This window comes from Bombus fervidus, unplaced genomic scaffold (genome assembly GCF_041682495.2).
Source record: "Bombus fervidus isolate BK054 unplaced genomic scaffold, iyBomFerv1 scaffold0058, whole genome shotgun sequence".
NCBI classification, from domain to species: domain Eukaryota; kingdom Metazoa; phylum Arthropoda; class Insecta; order Hymenoptera; family Apidae; genus Bombus; species Bombus fervidus.
In genome coordinates this window covers 17,501-35,000 of record NW_027212621.1, presented here as the reverse complement: position 1 = coordinate 35,000, position 17,500 = coordinate 17,501, and the positions used below count along the sequence as shown (strand labels likewise).

General features: G+C 46.0%; 2 non-coding genes and 1 pseudogene across 2 annotated transcripts; all 3 read right to left on the bottom strand.

Annotated features, from left to right (window-relative positions):
* LOC139997334 (large subunit ribosomal RNA) overlaps window positions 1-5,724 on the bottom strand; it is an 8,878-nt pseudogene extending 3,154 nt beyond the window's left edge.
* A 2,133-nt stretch (window positions 5,725-7,857) lies between these two features.
* LOC139997335 (5.8S ribosomal RNA) lies at window positions 7,858-8,012 on the bottom strand. The gene has a single exon (XR_011802734.1). It is a non-coding gene; the product is annotated as a 5.8S ribosomal RNA (ribosomal RNA).
* Window positions 8,013-10,834: 2,822 nt separating this feature from the next.
* On the bottom strand, window positions 10,835-12,758 carry LOC139997338 (small subunit ribosomal RNA). Its single transcript, XR_011802737.1, has one exon. It is a non-coding gene; the product is annotated as a small subunit ribosomal RNA (ribosomal RNA).
* Between the last annotated feature and the right edge of the window lie 4,742 nt (window positions 12,759-17,500).

The following is a 17,500-nucleotide window of genomic DNA, read 5'->3' as shown; positions in this document are numbered from 1 at the left end:
ACGCCTTCGAGATATCCACGATCGTGAATATCCCGCCGCCCCCGTTTTTGCTTGTATTCAAGGCAGAATTTAAAAGTTCGATATTGGTTTTACATCCGTTTTCGGATGTAAAACCCTTCTGCCTTAGGTTCAATACAATACCTCTCCTTAACTTTCTGTCAAGGATGGAGGAGAAAATTCGGCCGAGAATGGGACCTATCGTAATAGGTCTCCAATCCTCGACCTTATGGCCCGATTTCTTTGCTTTCATAATTAATGTAGTCCTGTTACGCTTCCATATGGAAGGATAACAGGAACTATATAAACAGATGTTATAGATTTTAGATAATATTTCAGGCAGTCCGGGGATCATTAGGTGTTCTTTTGTTAATCCATCCGGACCTGCCGCGGCTTTCTTTCTGATCTTTCTAATTTTCTCCGCCACATCCTCAACAGCTATCGGCGTAAAAATTTCGTTTAACGACAGCTTAGAGACACATTGATCATTAATAAACGGGACACTAGATGGTCCTTGTTGCCCCCATAATTCTTTATAGTGTCTCTTGACTTCTTCAGCTGCCGGTGGCTGCCTGGCTGGTTCCAGGTATGCGCGATCGTCGTTGATAACGACATCGGCCAACTTCTTTGGACACTCATAAAACAGATCCTGGCATCGTGCGTATGAAAACCGCTTTCTTGCGTTGCGGCTGTTCTTTTTATGTCCCATTTGGGGCTTATTCCGACTTAAATTACATTTAGTGATCTCTATTTTATTGACTTTCTTTATAATTTCATAGAGATGTGCAATAAAATTATTTAATTCTTTACCAAGGGCTTCCTCGTTCCCTTGGTTTAATTTAAAAATATTTTCCAGCCGATCGTAGGCCTCACTTAAAACAGGAGGTACGTCGGCTGTCGTCAGTATGGCTTCTTCCAGGCTGAGTCTCCATGCACTAAGAGACTCATTGTCAACGCGGATCTCAGGCGCATTTGAAGACGCATTGCCTGGATCCACGAGATCGCACCCTCCCACTGTTGCCCAATTAGCCTCCTGAGAGCTTGTTGCCTCACCAACCAGTCTTAGCTTTTTTCTCTGATATTTGATCTGGTCTAAGGTCTTGTTTGTGAGGATCTTATTTATTTCTTTGTTTGGATATTTATGATTTTTAAATTTTTCATTAAGCTCTCTCAAGAGACTAAGTTCTACTTCCGTCCAATTTTTATCTTTTGGGGGGTCCGGTCCCCTTCTTTTCTGATTTCTTAGGGCAGGGTGCGCATGCCTTTCGTGGGTCGAGAGTCCTCTCTGGGTCCCGAAACTCATGGGACATGCTTCACACTTATATTTTCCCACTGCCTTTTGACCAGTGCCTGTACATTTAGGAATGTGGCACTGGGTCCCATGAAGTTTCGAGAAACTTTTCCCACAGAGACAACTCCATTTAATATTCGCATCTGTATGGTGTAGATCGAGGTGCTTGTTCAGGTCGGATAACGACATGAAGAAAAGGTTTATTCCCTTCTCTTCACATACTGGACACGCAACCCGATCGCCCACTAAAGGTACCGTAATTCCATAACTCGTTGTCCGTTGGCTAGCTTGGTCGTCACCCATAATCCCCTGAGAAGCGGAAAAATCCGCCACGGCGCCTCCGGGATCGAGAGGCGTCGCGTCCGAGGCTTCGGTTGAATCGAACATTGAAACAAGAATATATGTATCCGAAGTATTTAATTCCATCCATCATCCATCTCATGTCCTTGATTAGCCAGGTCGTCATAGGTATGAAGGAACGAGTTCCTTGTTGTTGGTTTAACATCCTCCTCTTCACGGTACTCCATTTCCCGTTTCGGCACGGCCGATGATGTTTGTTCAGCTCACGTCCCTTCGTCGCTACACTCCGTTTGGCCATGTCCGCTAACACCCGGGGGATATTTCCCCACGCTAGTGAAGCGAACATGTTACCGGCGGTACCACGAGGAGGTAGGAGTGCAACTTGGATAGACAGGGCCAAGGCCCTGCCTATCCCCGAGTACCTATGACTCCCCAAGGCCCCGCGACAAGGCCGTTATGTAGCGGCCAGACGCTGAGGGCCTCGAGGGGTAGCAATGTGAGGCACGGCCCGGCGGCGCATCGCTTTCCAGATGTTCGTCAATTTGCTCAAAGGGAAAAAAAATTCGCTACGCACGACCAACAAGGGCCGCACGCAGCGAAAATCCCCCCTCGAGTATGCGAATCGAAGTCCAGCGGCATATTGCTTTCCAGCTCAGCCACCAAACCCGAAACGTGCAGCCTTCCGACAAAAGCACCACCGAACTGCTCGCTCTTAGACCTTCCAAGCACATACAACGCCACGTTGAGCGGTGTATTGCTCTTCCAGTGTGCGCGACTAAGTCCAGCGGCGTATTGCTTTCTGGCGCGTGTCAAAATGATAGCACATACCCAGCTGGCACTGCCGGGGACACCGCCTAGGTGTAGATGGGAATCGATTTAAAGGAAAAAAAATTCGCTACGCACGATCGATAAGACCGCACGCAGCGAACCCTTCCCTATTGTAATGAGCGACTAAGTCCAGCGGCGTATTGCTTTTTAGCGTACGCACCGAACCAGACGCTAGTAATTCCATAGCGGATATCCGGCTAAGTCCAGCGGCGTATTGCTTTTTCGATGGTATAAAAAAAAAGCCTTAAATGGAAAAAAAATCGCTACGCACGACCATAAGACCGTACGCAGCGAATCCCCCCATAAGCCTTTATTAGCGCATGCGACACCAAGGCCCGCAACACATTGCACCCCATTAAGGGGCCAATTACGTCACTAGTACGATGACGAGACTTTTGACAACCTTAAGAGAGTCATAGTTACTCCCGCCGTTTACCCGCGCTTTTTTGAATTTCTTCACGTTGACATTCAGAGCACTGGGCAGAAATCACATTGCGTCAACACCCTTGGGGGCCATCGCAATGCTTTGTTTTAATTAGACAGTCGGATTCCCCTAGTCCGTGCCAGTTCTGAGCTGAGCGTTGAATGGCGGCCGAAGAGAACGACCGCGCGCAACGACGATAATTAGATATCGTCGAGCGACGGAAGCCTCGCAGCAAGGAAGATCCGCGGGAGGCCAAGGCACGGGACCGAGCTCGGATCCAGGGTTACGCGACGACCGCGATCGTCTCCATACCCGTTGCAAACGAGAAATGGATAGACCGGGACGCCGTTTCGACCGTTCAGCTCGCCCAGGCCCGGCACGTCAGCCAAACCCGCTTCCCGACCAAGCCCGACACGCCCCGCTCCTCAGAGCCAATCCTTATTCCGAAGTTACGGATCCAATTTGCCGACTTCCCTTACCTACATTAATCTATCGACTAGAGGCTCTTTACCTTGGAGACCTGCTGCGGATATGGGTACGAACCGGCGCGACACCTCCACGTGGCCCTCTCCTGGATTTTCAAGGTCCGAGGGGAAGATCCGGACACCGCCGCAACTGCGGTGCTCTTCGCGTTCCAAACCCTATCTCCCTGCTAGAGGTTTCCAGGGAACTCGAACGCTTATACAGAAAAGAAAACTCTTCCCGGATCTCCCGACGGCGTCTCCAGGTCATTTTGGGTTACCCCGACGAACACTCTTACGAGGGCCCGAATGGTATGCGGTTCCGCTGCCGGGTTCCGGAATAGGAACCGGATTCCCTTTCGCCCAATGGGTGTTTATCTTTCGCTCAACTTTTTTACACATTTTGTGTTATAGCATATTTTCGTGTATATATATATGATCTTAGGACACCTCATCTGCATAGGATTTCTCTTAGGGCTTAGGATCGACTGACTCGTGTGCAACGGCTGTTCACACGAAACCCTTCTCCACGTCAGTCCTCCAGGGCCTCGCTGGAGTATTTGCTACTACCACCAAGATCTGCACCGACGGCGGCTCCAGGCAGGCTCGCGCCCAGACCCTTCTGCGCACACCGCCGCGACCCTCCTACTCGTCAGAGCTTCATGAAGGACGGTCCACGATCGCAATTGATCGAAAGACTCGCGTGCCTTCCCACTTGCCACTGACGGCGGAGTATAGGCGCGACGCTTCAGCGCCATCCATTTTCAGGGCTAGTTGCTTCGGCAGGTGAGTTGTTACACACTCCTTAGCGGATTCCGACTTCCATGGCCACCGTCCTGCTGTCTTAAGCAACCAACGCCTTTCATGGTATCCCATAAGCGTCGACTTAGGCGCCTTAACTCCACGTTTGGTTCATCCCACAGCGCCAGTTCTGCTTACCAAAATTGGCCCACTTGGCACTCTGATCCGACAATTGTATCTCGTGGCTTCATGATCCAAGCAAGCCAGAGATCTCACCCATTTAAAGTTTGAGAATAGGTTGAGGTCGTTTCGGCCCCAAGGCCTCTAATCATTCGCTTTACCAGATGAGACTCGTACGCGTTCGAAGAGAACGGACGAGTGCCAGCTATCCTGAGGGAAACTTCGGAGGGAACCAGCTACTAGATGGTTCGATTAGTCTTTCGCCCCTATACCCAGTTCCGACGATCGATTTGCACGTCAGAATCGCTACGGACCTCCATCAGGGTTTCCCCTGACTTCGTCCTGACCAGGCATAGTTCACCATCTTTCGGGTCCCAACGTGTACGCTCTAGGTGCGCCTCTCCTCGCAATGAGAACGAGACGCCCCGGGAGTGCGGGGCCGCATTGTCTCGCGGCCCATCCTCCCTCGATCGGACACGCGCAACCCACTCAGGGTGGGCACGCGCGCCGATTTTCACTTTCATTTCGCCTTTAGGTTTACAAGTCCCAATGACTCGCGTACATGTTAGACTCCTTGGTCCGTGTTTCAAGACGGGTCCTGAGAGTACCCAAAGCAATAGCGTCGCCGACCGGTAATCAGAGACTCGGCCAGTCCAAGAAATCCGCCAGCCAACAGCTGCCGACGCCCCAGCACGGAATTAAACTCCGTAAAAACTGAGAACGATCGACGATGCTTGCGGCGGTCTAGACGCACACACATTCGAGAATGGATTGGTTGCGGCCCGATACCGTCTAGTGTACCGTCGTGCAGTCGGCCGGGCGACCGAGGGTCTGCCGCGTGCGCCGAAGCGACGCGACAGTCACCCGCTCGGGCCGTAGACCGACACACAACGGGTCGCGACGTTCTACTAGGGGAGAAGTGCACGACTACGACGCCGGAGCGTTCGAATCGAAGGTGGCGTGCCCTCGCCAATGGAACCACGAAGGCCCACCCGGAGCATCGCTCACCAACGATCACCGACGCCGTCGACGATGAATCTCCCCATTCGATCTTTTGGGTTTCTCAGGTTTACCCCTGAACGGTTTCACGTACTCTTGAACTCTCTCTTCAAAGTTCTTTTCAACTTTCCCTCACGGTACTTGTTCGCTATCGGTCTCGTGGTTGTATTTAGCCTTAGATGGAGTTTACCACCAACTTAGGGCTGCACTCTCAAGCAACCCGACTCTAAGGAGAGATCCTCCCGAAACGCGTTCCGGTCACTACGGGCCTGGCACCCTCTGTGGGTACATGGCCCCATTCAAGATGGACTTGGACGCGGTTCGACGTCACGGGATAAACGGATCCTCCCGAACACTACATTTCCCAACGGCGGAACCGCGGGATTCAGTGCTGGGCTAATTCCTGTTCGCTCGCCGCTACTAAGGAAATCCTTGTTAGTTTCTTTTCCTCCGCTTAGTAATATGCTTAAATTCAGCGGGTGATCTCGCCTACTCTGAGGTCGCTTCAACGTCACGACACGGTGACAATTTTTTTTTTTCAAAGAAAAAAAAATTTCGTGCCATGTGGGCGCGATTCGAGAAAAGCAAGACGGTTTGATAACAATGCGACAGAGGGTCTTTATTTTTATTTCTCTCTCCGAGAATCGCCTCAAAGAGAAAAAAAAATAAAAAAAAAAAATTAATTCGAATAGAATCGAGAACCGTATATTCTATCTCGATCGAGAAACGTTTTATGCATCTCGCCAAAGTGCCTTTTAAACTTCGTTCGTCGTATCATGTTCGAGCTAAGACTCACGCAAGACACCCGTAACGATCTCCGGTTTTTAACGCCCGTCCTCTTTGTATAATATATATATATATATACGTGTTATGTATAATATATCTCCCGTAGCCGTTTCTCTCTTCTCGACGATTCCAGCGGTTCCTTGTTTTCGCCTGTTATTGCTGGCACAGAGATCGAACACGCGACATATATATATATATAACATATCGGTTTCTTTGCTCTGTACCAACGACGAAAACGCACGGGAACTCACGCAAGTGGAAAAGCGAGCGCGAGACGTACACAACGGGGTGAATTTATTACTCGGGGACTGGACGACCGGCGATACGTTAGGATGCGCGGTCCAGCGATAGACGACGAAGAGACATGGGATGACCAACGATCTCTTTTTCTCTAATACTCGGAGCGCCGAATCGCCTTAAAGCAAAAAAAAATCACACGCGCGTACGTCGTACGTACGGCGCGTGTATACCTCGTCTCTAATCAAGTTTCGTTAGTCTTTCTCGAGCCTCGCCAAAGAGGATCGTTCTCTTCCTCTGCGCGATCTCTCCGTGCCAATGTCAGAGATTATTCTCTCTTTCGCACGACGACGAAAACGACTATTTTCGACGATCCGAACAACTTTGTAACGGACTCACATGCACATCTTAAAATCGGGTACAGAAACGTTGCGCAACACCGTGAGCTTTTCTCTTCTTCGTCACCCTTAAATATAGCCGATCGTAGACGCACGCTAGATCGTAACACACTTTTCGTTGATTTCCGACGAACGTGGCTTTGGGCCAGGCGCGCGGGCAGAGAGATACGCGACCGACGGGGAAAAATTCGTCCCGATACATGTACGCGTACTCTCCGATCTCCGCGCAACGCTGGGGATCATCTCCCTAAGTCATCAGCGTTCGAAGAAATCTCGTGTGTCCGTTCCCGGATCTACGGCTTTCTCTGGGTTCGCGAAGAACAGAAAAAAGCACAGAGGATGAAAAACGCAACGACGACCCATCGATGCGACGGTCCTCGTTGTCTTCTCGTCAGTCGTCTCGCGCCTGCAGAATACATCTCTGCCGCACGAACAGACGGAGTGGGTATTCGATCCCTGGGGCTGTACGAGTAAAAACATCTTGATGAAAAGACGGTTGTGTTTCTTTAAGGCACACAGTTTTTCGTTACGCCACCAAGTTTAGGTTTAGGTTTTAATATCTTGGTTCTCTTTTCTCTCCTCTCTCGACTGACTTTGTTCAAAAATATTTTTGCTTTCTCTCAGTCTCGCCAAAAATTCATTTAAGACGACGTCGGGGGCGCGGTCATTCGTGCTTATCGAAGACTAACAAAACGTAGCAGAGGCTGATACAAAAAGAAAAAAAAAATCGGCCACGAAGAAAACTCGCTCTGTGTATCTCGATAACCGCGTCGACGACGACGGTTCTCTCCGCGCTCTTTTAATTCGTATCCTTCTTCTTGCGCTTCGTCCGACTCAGAAACGTTCGTAAAACACGAACGACGGCGGGTTGTCAAGCCAAGAAGGGACAGAGAAGAGACGGAGGTAGTTTTGCGAGTCTCCCGTGAACGCGATAGATTTTTCATATATATTTGTATCGAGAGCATGCGTACGCCGGTCTCCACACGATCCAGCGACGAACGCCGACGAACGTCCAACAATCGCTCGTACGTCGCGTACGAGCCCTCGACCGCTCTTTAATTCGTATTCTTTTGCTTGGCGCTCGTCCTCCGACTCAGAAACGTTCGTTTAAATATAAAACGAACGACGGCGGGCTGTCGACGAGGCAAGAAAGAACAGAGAGAGACGGACCGAGAGCAACGATACGCAACGCAAGCAGTCTTAGGTTTACGTGAGCAACCCTCAGCCAGGCGTGGTCCAGGAATTGTATCCGTGGACCGCAATGTGCGTTCGAAATGTCGATGTTCATGTGTCCTGCAGTTCACACGTTGACGCGCAATTAGCTGCGTTCTTCATCGACCCACGAGCCAAGTGATCCACCGTTCAGGGTAATCGTTTATGCATGGATTTTTGTTTGTGTACTCAGGTTTTTGTACTCTTATTCTCGGTTCGAAAGAAGCCGATATCCGACAAACGTCCGACCAACGGGAATCGAACGCGCGGAAGTCGCCATATGATTGACGACACGAAAATACGTTCGAAAACGAAATCGGACGGACTGCGCGACGACACACGCAGCCCGCCGACCGGGCGTAAAGTGCATTATAATATATAACAACCAACGAGATCGAAGCTCCGTTCGTCAGGAAACGACGGGGATATAACACCCGATTCTGAATCCTCTGTACAGCACACGATCTCGCGAAGAAAGCGCACGGTGGCTAGCCCATGATATATATATAAGTTCGTTCCTCTCGTCCAGTTATTCGAAGCAAACAGCCGATATGCATCTCCATCGTTCGGGTAAAAAAAAATCGATGGGACGCGCACGGTCGTAGTCTTCCTCGCGCGGTCGTTTCTTCCCGATAGCCAGAAGCAGAGTTTGAAAAACTCTAGCGACGGAACGAGGCATTAGACTCTCGACAACGAGGATACAGACACGGCCGGCGGTCCCCTCTGAATCGACTTCGGTGGTTCAGGTAAAAATAAAAAAAATCGATGGGACGCGCACGGTCGTCCTTCCTCTTCCTCGCGCGCGGTCTATTCTTCCCGATAGCCAGAAGCAGAGTTTGAAAAACTCTAGCGACGGAACGAGGCATTAGACTCGCGACAACGAGGATAGAGAGACGACCGGCGGTCCCCTCTGAATCCACTTTGGTCGCTCAGGTAAAAATAAAAAAAAATTCGAAAGGGACGCGCACGGTCGTCCTTCCTCTTCCTCGCGCGGTCTTTTCTTCCCGATAGCCAGAAGCAGAGTTTGAAAAACTCTAGCGACGGAACGAGGCATTAGACTCTCGACAACGAGGATAGAGAGACGGCCGGCGGTCCCCTCCGAACGGATGGCGACAACGACGACTAAAGCGCGAAAAATCGCGACGAAAAGGAACGCATCTCCGTTCAGGTGTATGTGTGTGCGTGCGTTTAAAAAAAATTCGATGGGACTCGCAGCCATCGGCCTCGCGCGGTCGTTTCTTCCCGATAGCCAGAAGCAGAGTTTGAAAAACTCTAGCGACGGAACGAGGCATATGACTCACGACAACGAGGATATGGACAGGCGGTCCCCTCTGAACGGGTCGACGAGACGATGGTAAAAGAGACGAACCGGACGAAACTTCCGTCGATCAGGTAAAAATAAAAAAAAATTCGATGGGACGCGCACGGTCGTCGTCGTCTTCCTCGCGCGGTCGTTTCTTCCCGATAGCCAGAAGCAGAGTTTGAAAAACTCTAGCGACGGAACGAGGCATATGACTCACGACAACGAGGATAGAGAGACGGCCGGCGGTCCCCTCTGAATCGACTTCGGTGGTTCAGGTAAAAATAAAAAAAATCGATGGGACGCGCACGGTCGTCCTTCCTCTTCCTCGCGCGCGGTCTATTCTTCCCGATAGCCAGAAGCAGAGTTTGAAAAACTCTAGCGACGGAACGAGGCATTAGACTCGCGAGGATAGAGAGACGGCCGGCGGTCCCCTCCGAACCAACTTCGTCTAGTTAAGAATCGTTACTCTTTACCATCACTCGCACTGGTATATATCTTTTCGGGCCAACATCCACGCAATGCGTTTTCGTTCTAGGTTACCCGATCCACGAGTACGAACGTACAACGTGGTTTCGTTTTGTCGAACATCGTATATCGTTCGCCGTTGAAACGAACGACAACGAAACGACATAGGAAGAACGAACGCCCTTTGGGTAGGAAGCACGTTTCGAGGAACGACGAGAGTTTGGAGAGACGCGCGAGATAGCTGGAGACGCGCAGATATAGGTATCCATGGATCTTCGAAGAGAACCTTCGAAGATATATAATTCGGTATCCTTTTTTTCTGCGGCTCGCTATTCGCGTTCTTTCGCTCTCGTCGACGACTCGTTATAGACGCTTCGTTCGATCCCAAAGAGCAGTCTTCCTTATGTCCCGTTGCTAGGAGGTGAGGCCTACGCAACGCAACTACGAAATATAGAAGAGGTGTGAGCAGTGATCTCTCCGACACGAGGCACTTTAGAGATTTTAGTTTATATATTATATTGTTCGTTCGTTGGATTTCCACGATGCAAATACGAAATACGAGATCGTGACGGCGGGTCTTTCTGTGTACGACCTCACGCAGGCGCCTCGATCGCATTTCTCATTACACGTGGTTTCCACTGTAACTTTTAGTTTTTTCGATATGTGTTCAGCTCAAGTTCCCTCACATATCGTTATTATTATTATTATTATTAATAGTAGCGGTTTCGTGTTATAGGATTCGGAGACGGCGGGTCTTTCTGTGTACGACCTCACGCAAGCGCCTCGAGAATCTTTTTAAGTTTTCCGTGTGTTATATTATTCGGAGACGGCGGGTCCTTCTGTTTACGACCTCACGCAGGCGCCTCGAGAATATTTTTAAGTTTTTCGTTTGTTATAATATTATTCGGAGACGGCGGGTCTTTCTGTGTACGACCTCACGCAGGCGCCTCGAATTATTCGTGTAAAAGTATATCTCTTCATCCCGATGATCGAGAGAGAGTGCCACACTCTTCGTATAGTTTCGTAACTGGAGCGTCTCTCACCTCCTTATTGTAAAAAATTTGGCTTTTGTCAAAGTATATAGCTTGTTAATACGTCGTATATACTTTGTGTCGATATAGGAGGAGTACGGCTCCTTACCGACGATATTATATATATTTTATTATACAGTGTTCAAGTCAAATATATTCTTTGTGTTTTTGTATTTTTCGTTAATGATCCTTCCGCAGGTTCACCTACGGAAACCTTGTTACGACTTTTACTTCCTCTAAATGATCAAGTTTGGTCATCTTCCCGGTAACATCGGCAATGCTTATCACATTGGCCGCGCACCAGTCCGAAGACCTCACTAAATCATTCAATCGGTAGTAGCGACGGGCGGTGTGTACAAAGGGCAGGGACGTAATCAACGCGAGCTTATGACTCGCGCTTACTGGGAATTCCTCGTTCATGGGGAATAATTGCAAGCCCCAATCCCTAGCACGAAGGAGGTTCAGCGGGTTACCCGGGCCTTTCGGCCAGGGAAAACACGCTGATTCCTTCAGTGTAGCGCGCGTGCGGCCCAGAACATCTAAGGGCATCACAGACCTGTTATTGCTCAATCTCGTGCGGCTAGAAGCCGCCTGTTCCTCTAAGAAGATTTGTTTGTACGTTGGTAGTAAAAACCCGCCGACCGAAGCCGGGGGCCTTCGAGATACCATAATTTACGTCTATTTAGCAGGCTAGAGTCTCGTTCGTTATCGGAATTAACCAGACAAATCGCTCCACCAACTAAGAACGGCCATGCACCACCACCCACCGAATCAAGAAAGAGCTATCAATCTGTCAATCCTTCCGGTGTCCGGGCCTGGTGAGGTTTCCCGTGTTGAGTCAAATTAAGCCGCAGGCTCCACTCCTGGTGGTGCCCTTCCGTCAATTCCTTTAAGTTTCAGCTTTGCAACCATACTTCCCCCGGAACCCAAAAGCTTTGGTTTCCCGGAAGCTGCCCGCCGAGTCATCGGAGGAACTTCGGCGGATCGCTGGCTGGCATCGTTTATGGTTAGAACTAGGGCGGTATCTGATCGCCTTCGAACCTCTAACTTTCGTTCTTGATTAATGAAAACATTTTTGGCAAATGCTTTCGCTTCTGTCCGTCTTGCGACGATCCAAGAATTTCACCTCTAACGTCGCAATACGAATGCCCCCATCTGTCCCTATTAATCATTACCTCGGGGCTCCGAAAACCAACAAAATAGAACCGAGGTCCTATTCCATTATTCCATGCACACAGTATTCAGGCGAAGGTAGCCTGCTTTAAGCACTCTAATTTGTTCAAAGTAAACGTATCGGCCCACCTCGACACTCAGTGAAGAGCACCGCGATGGGATATTAGTTGGACCGCCCCGCGAGGAGCTAAGCCCACCGATAGGACGTACCACATAATGCCAGTTAAACACCGCGAGCGGTGAACCGACACTGTGACACACAGATTCAACTACGAGCTTTTTAACCGCAACAACTTTAATATACGCTATTGGAGCTGGAATTACCGCGGCTGCTGGCACCAGACTTGCCCTCCAATTGGTCCTCGTTAAAGGATTTAAAGTGTACTCATTCCGATTACGGGGCCTCGGATGAGTCCCGTATCGTTATTTTTCGTCACTACCTCCCCGTGCCGGGAGTGGGTAATTTGCGCGCCTGCTGCCTTCCTTGGATGTGGTAGCTGTTTCTCAGGCTCCCTCTCCGGAATCGAACCCTGATTCCCCGTTACCCGTTACAACCATGGTAGGCGCAGAACCTACCATCGACAGTTGATAAGGCAGACATTTGAAAGATGCGTCGCCGGTGCTAGATGACCATGCGATCAGCACAAAGTTATTCAGAGTCACCAAAACAAACGATGGACGAACGGACGAGCCATCCGCCACCGATTGGTTTTGATCTAATAAAAGCATTCGTACCATCTCTGGTACGAATCTGTTTGCATGTATTAGCTCTAGAATTACCACAGTTATCCAAGTAAGTTTAAGTATGATCTAAGAAACCATAACTGATTTAATGAGCCATTCGCGGTTTCACCTTAATGCGGCATGTACTGAGACATGCATGGCTTAATCTTTGAGACAAGCATATGACTACTGGCAGGATCAACCAGGGAACTTTGTATTTTATATATATATTATATATTAGAGTCAAAAGACTCTCTTTTTAAAATAGCCTCAGAGTGTCGTAGGTGGGTCCGTAACACCGTACGACGAGACTTTTCGTTCTTAGTGAACGTTCGACGACACCCTTTTAATTCCCGTTGTAACGTCGAACGCCACTACTCTCTCTCCTCTCATTTCGCCACTCTCTCTTTACTTTCTTTCGTTCGTTTGATTGTTTGTGTGGAATATTTTAAGATCATTCTGTTCATAGGATCATTCTGTAAGAATGGTTTGTTGGTTGAACGAATATGCCTTAGCGGTAAAAAGCACGTAAACTGCATGCTGAACGTACCGTCCTCGTAAGAAACATATTCGTTCGTTCTTTTGATATTCTCCAATCAGAAAGAACGCACTTCCTAAAAGGTAGTACGCTCCCCATTAGCCTTTCGTATGTTTAAAACGTACTGCGTACGCTATAACATAAGTTTTGGAACGGTCTCTGCCGAACCAGCATGAATTGATACTCAGTTAGTAACAAGCACACTGCCCTAACTTTTTTTAAAGTTAGTGCGAGCATACAGGATCCAGCTTCCCGACTAAGGGGAACCTTGCCACGTTATTTGGTCATTACGTCCAGGACAGCGACCCGCGGCGCAGCAGTGTAGAGAAAGAGTCGATACGAGAACGAAGGAACAGTCGAGAAATAGTAAAAAAGTTCACTAAGACTCGAGGAGCGGTGACTGAATTCTCAACCGAGGCCGTAGAATAGCCACGCGCTCGACGCTGTTCCGTCCGGACCGTCCGACTCGACGTGTCTCTTATAGATACCAAAGCGCCGGCCGGACGGTCGGCGCCGGCCGGGCCAGCGGCCGGGCGCTTACCATGTAAAACCTCCGTTAGAGCGTACCGTCGGACTTAGTCTCTGAAACGCTCGACCACTTTTTTCGAATAAACTACCCTTAGAAAACATCCTATCGTCGAGATATTTTAACGCACCGCTTATTTTAATATTTCAAACGAGTTTTTATCGAAAAATTTAATTTTTTTTTTTTTTTCAAAATCGCATCAGTAAACCACCTCTTTTAACGAATACGGACAAAAACCACGTTCTTAATCGATTAGAACACGTTAAAACAACGAGAAATATGCAAAAAAATATATACCTTGCAACGTTAATTAACGAAAAAATTAAACAAATATCGCAGTCGTGTCAGTTCGACGGACACTAATTTTTTAAAAAATTCGAAAAAAACGTTTAATCCAGTTGTATTTAATAGAGATATAACCGTTTCTGCAAAAATATTTATACCTTATAACGCTTTTTAACGAAATAACTCGAAATAAGCTTTTCGGACTTTTCCGCCGGCCGAAATTTTTCTAAGTCCCAACGTACCGTCGGACTTAGTCTCTGAAACGCTCGACCACTTTGTTCCAATAAAGTACCCTTATAAAACGTCCTATCGTCGAGATATTTTAACGCACCGCTTATTTTAATATTTCAAACGAGTTTTTATCGAAAAATTTAATTTTTTTTTTTTTTTCAAAATCGCATCAGTAAACCACCTCTTTTAACGAATACGGACAAAAACCACGTTCTTAATCGATTAGAACACGTTAAAACAACGAGAAATATGCAAAAAAATATATACCTTGCAACGTTAATTAACGAAAAAATTAAACAAATATCGCAGTCGTGTCAGTTCGACGGACACTAATTTTTTAAAAAATTCGAAAAAAACGTTTAATCCAGTTGTATTTAATAGAGATATAACCGTTTCTGCAAAAATATTTATACCTTATAACGCTTTTTAACGAAATAACTCGAAATAAGCTTTTCGGACTTTTCCGCCGGCCGAAATTTTTCTAAGTCCCAACGTACCGTCGGACTTAGTCTCTGAAACGCTCGACCACTTTGTTCCAATAAAGTACCCTTATAAAACGTCCTATCGTCGAGATATTTTAACGCACCGCTTATTTTAATATTTTAAACGAGTTTTTATCGAAAAATTTAATTTTTTTTTTTTTTTAAAATCGCATCAGTAAACCACCTCTTTTAACGAATACGGACAAAAACCACGTTCTTAATCGATTAGAACACGTTGAAACAACGAGAAATATGCAAAAAAATATATACCTTGCAACGTTAATTAACGAAATAATTAAACAAATATCGCAGTCGTGTCAGTTCGTCGAACACAAATTTTTTAAAAAATTCGAAAAAACGTTTAATCCAGTTGTATTTAATAGAGATATAACCGTTTCCGCAAAAATATTTATACCTTATAACGCTTTTTAACGAAATAACTCGAAATAAGTATTTCGGACTTTTCCGCCGGCCGAAATTTTTCTAAGTCCCAACGTACCGGTCCAGAATGAGACAAAGTTCCAAAGGCCCGGTCGTATCCGTCCGTTTTTTTTTAACCTTCCACGGACGAAATAAACGTTTAATCCCGACGTAAAATACAATAATATAGCGATTTATATAAAAATATTCATACCTCATAACGCTTTTTAACGAAATAACTCGAAAAAACTTTTCGGTCCGAAATTTTTCTAAGTCCCTACGTACCGGTCGAGAATGCGACTAAGTTCCAACGTCCCGGGCGCGATCATACTTTTTTTATATAACTTTTCAGCGACGAAATAAATGCTTAATCCCGATGTAAAACGTCATTTTAAAGCGATTTATGCAAGAATATTCGCACCTTATAACGCTTTTAAGCGAAAAAATTCGAAAAAACGGTTCGATTAAAAATTTTTTTTTAACGTTTTCGGGACGAAATAAACGTTTAATCCCGACGTAAAATATAATAATATAGCGATTTATATAAAAATATTCATACCTTATAACACTTTTAAGCGAAATAACTCGAAAAAACTTTTCGGTCGAAAATTTTTCTAAGTCCCTACGTACCGGTGGAGAGTATGACAAAGTCCGACGGGCCGAGTCGCGTCGGTCCACTATTTTTTTTTAACGTTTTCGGGACCAAATAAACGTTTAATCCCGACGTAAAATACAATAATATAGCGATTTATATAAAAATATTCATACCTCATAACGCTTTTTAACGAAATAACTCGAAAAAACTTTTCGGTCGAAAATTTTTCTAAGTCCCAACGTACCGGTCCAGAATGAGACTAAGTTCCAACGTCTCGGGCGCGATCATACTTTTTTTATATAACTTTCCAGCGACGAAATAAACGCTTAATCCCGACGTAAAAAGTCATTTTAAAGCGATTTATGCAAGAATATTCGCACCTTATAACGCTTTTAAGCGAAATAACTCGAAAAAACCTTTCGAATAAAAAATTTTTTTTTAACGTTTTCGGGACCAAATAAACGTTTAATCCCGACGTAAAATATAATAATATAGCGATTTATATAAAAATATTCGTACCTTATAACACTTTTAAGCGAAATAACTCGAAAAAACTTTTCGGTCGAAAATTTTTCTAAGTCCCTACGTACCGGTGGAGAGTATGACCAAGTCCGACGGGCCGAGTCGCGTCGGTCCACTATTTTTTTTTAACGTTTTCGGGACCAAATAAACGTTTAATCCCGACGTAAAATACAATAATATAGCGATTTATATAAAAATATTCATACCTCATAACGCTTTTTAACGAAATAACTCGAAAAAACTTTTCGGTCGAAAATTTTTCTAAGTCCCAACGTACCGGTCGAGAATGAGACTAAGTTCCAACGTCCCGGACGAGTTCGTACTTTTTTTATATAACTTTTCAGCGACGAAATAAACCCTTAATCCCGATGTAAAACGTCATTTTAAAGCGATTTATGCAAGAATATTCGTACCTTATAACGCTTTTAAGCGAAAAAATTCGAAAAAACGGTTCGAATAAAAATTTTTTTTTAAAGTTCTCGGGACGAAATAAACGCTTAATCCCGACGTAGAAATACATAATATTCCCATTTATATAAAAATATTCATACCTCGTAACGCTTTTTAGCGAAATAACTCGAAATAACTTTTTGGACCGGAATTTTTCTAAGTCCCTACGTACCGGCCGGGGGATCGACGAAGTGCCAACCGCCCGGTCATGTCGGTCCGGAGGGGGCAATTTTTTAAAAAAATAAAACGAAATCGTTACGTTCGACTAGAATTCGTCGAACCGTAACGATTTCTATAAAAATATTCATACCTCGTAACGCTTTTAAGCGAAATAACTCGAAATAACGTTTCGGTCGAAAATTTTTCTAAGTCCCTACGTACCGGTGGAGAGTATGACAAAGTCCGACGGGCCGAGTCGCGTCGGTCCACTATTTTTTTTTAACGTTTTCGGGACCAAATAAACGTTTAATCCCGACGTAAAATACAATAATATAGCGATTTATATAAAAATATTCATACCTTATAACACTTTTAAGCGAAATAACTCGAAAAAACTTTTCGGTCGAAAATTTTTCTAAGTCCCTACGTACCGGTCCAGAATGAGACTAAGTTCCAACGTCCCGGGCGCGATCATACTTTTTTTATATAACTTTTCAGCGACGAAATAAACGCTTAATACCGACGTAAAACGTCATTTTAAAGCGATTTATGCAAGAATATTCGCACCTTATAACGCTTTTAAGCGAAAAAATTCGAAAAAACGGTTCGATTAAAAATTTTTTTTTAACGTTTTCGGGACGAAATAAACGTTTAATCCCGACGTAAAATATAATAATATAGCGATTTATATAAAAATATATACGCATCATAACGCTTTTAAGCGAGATAACTCGAAATAACTT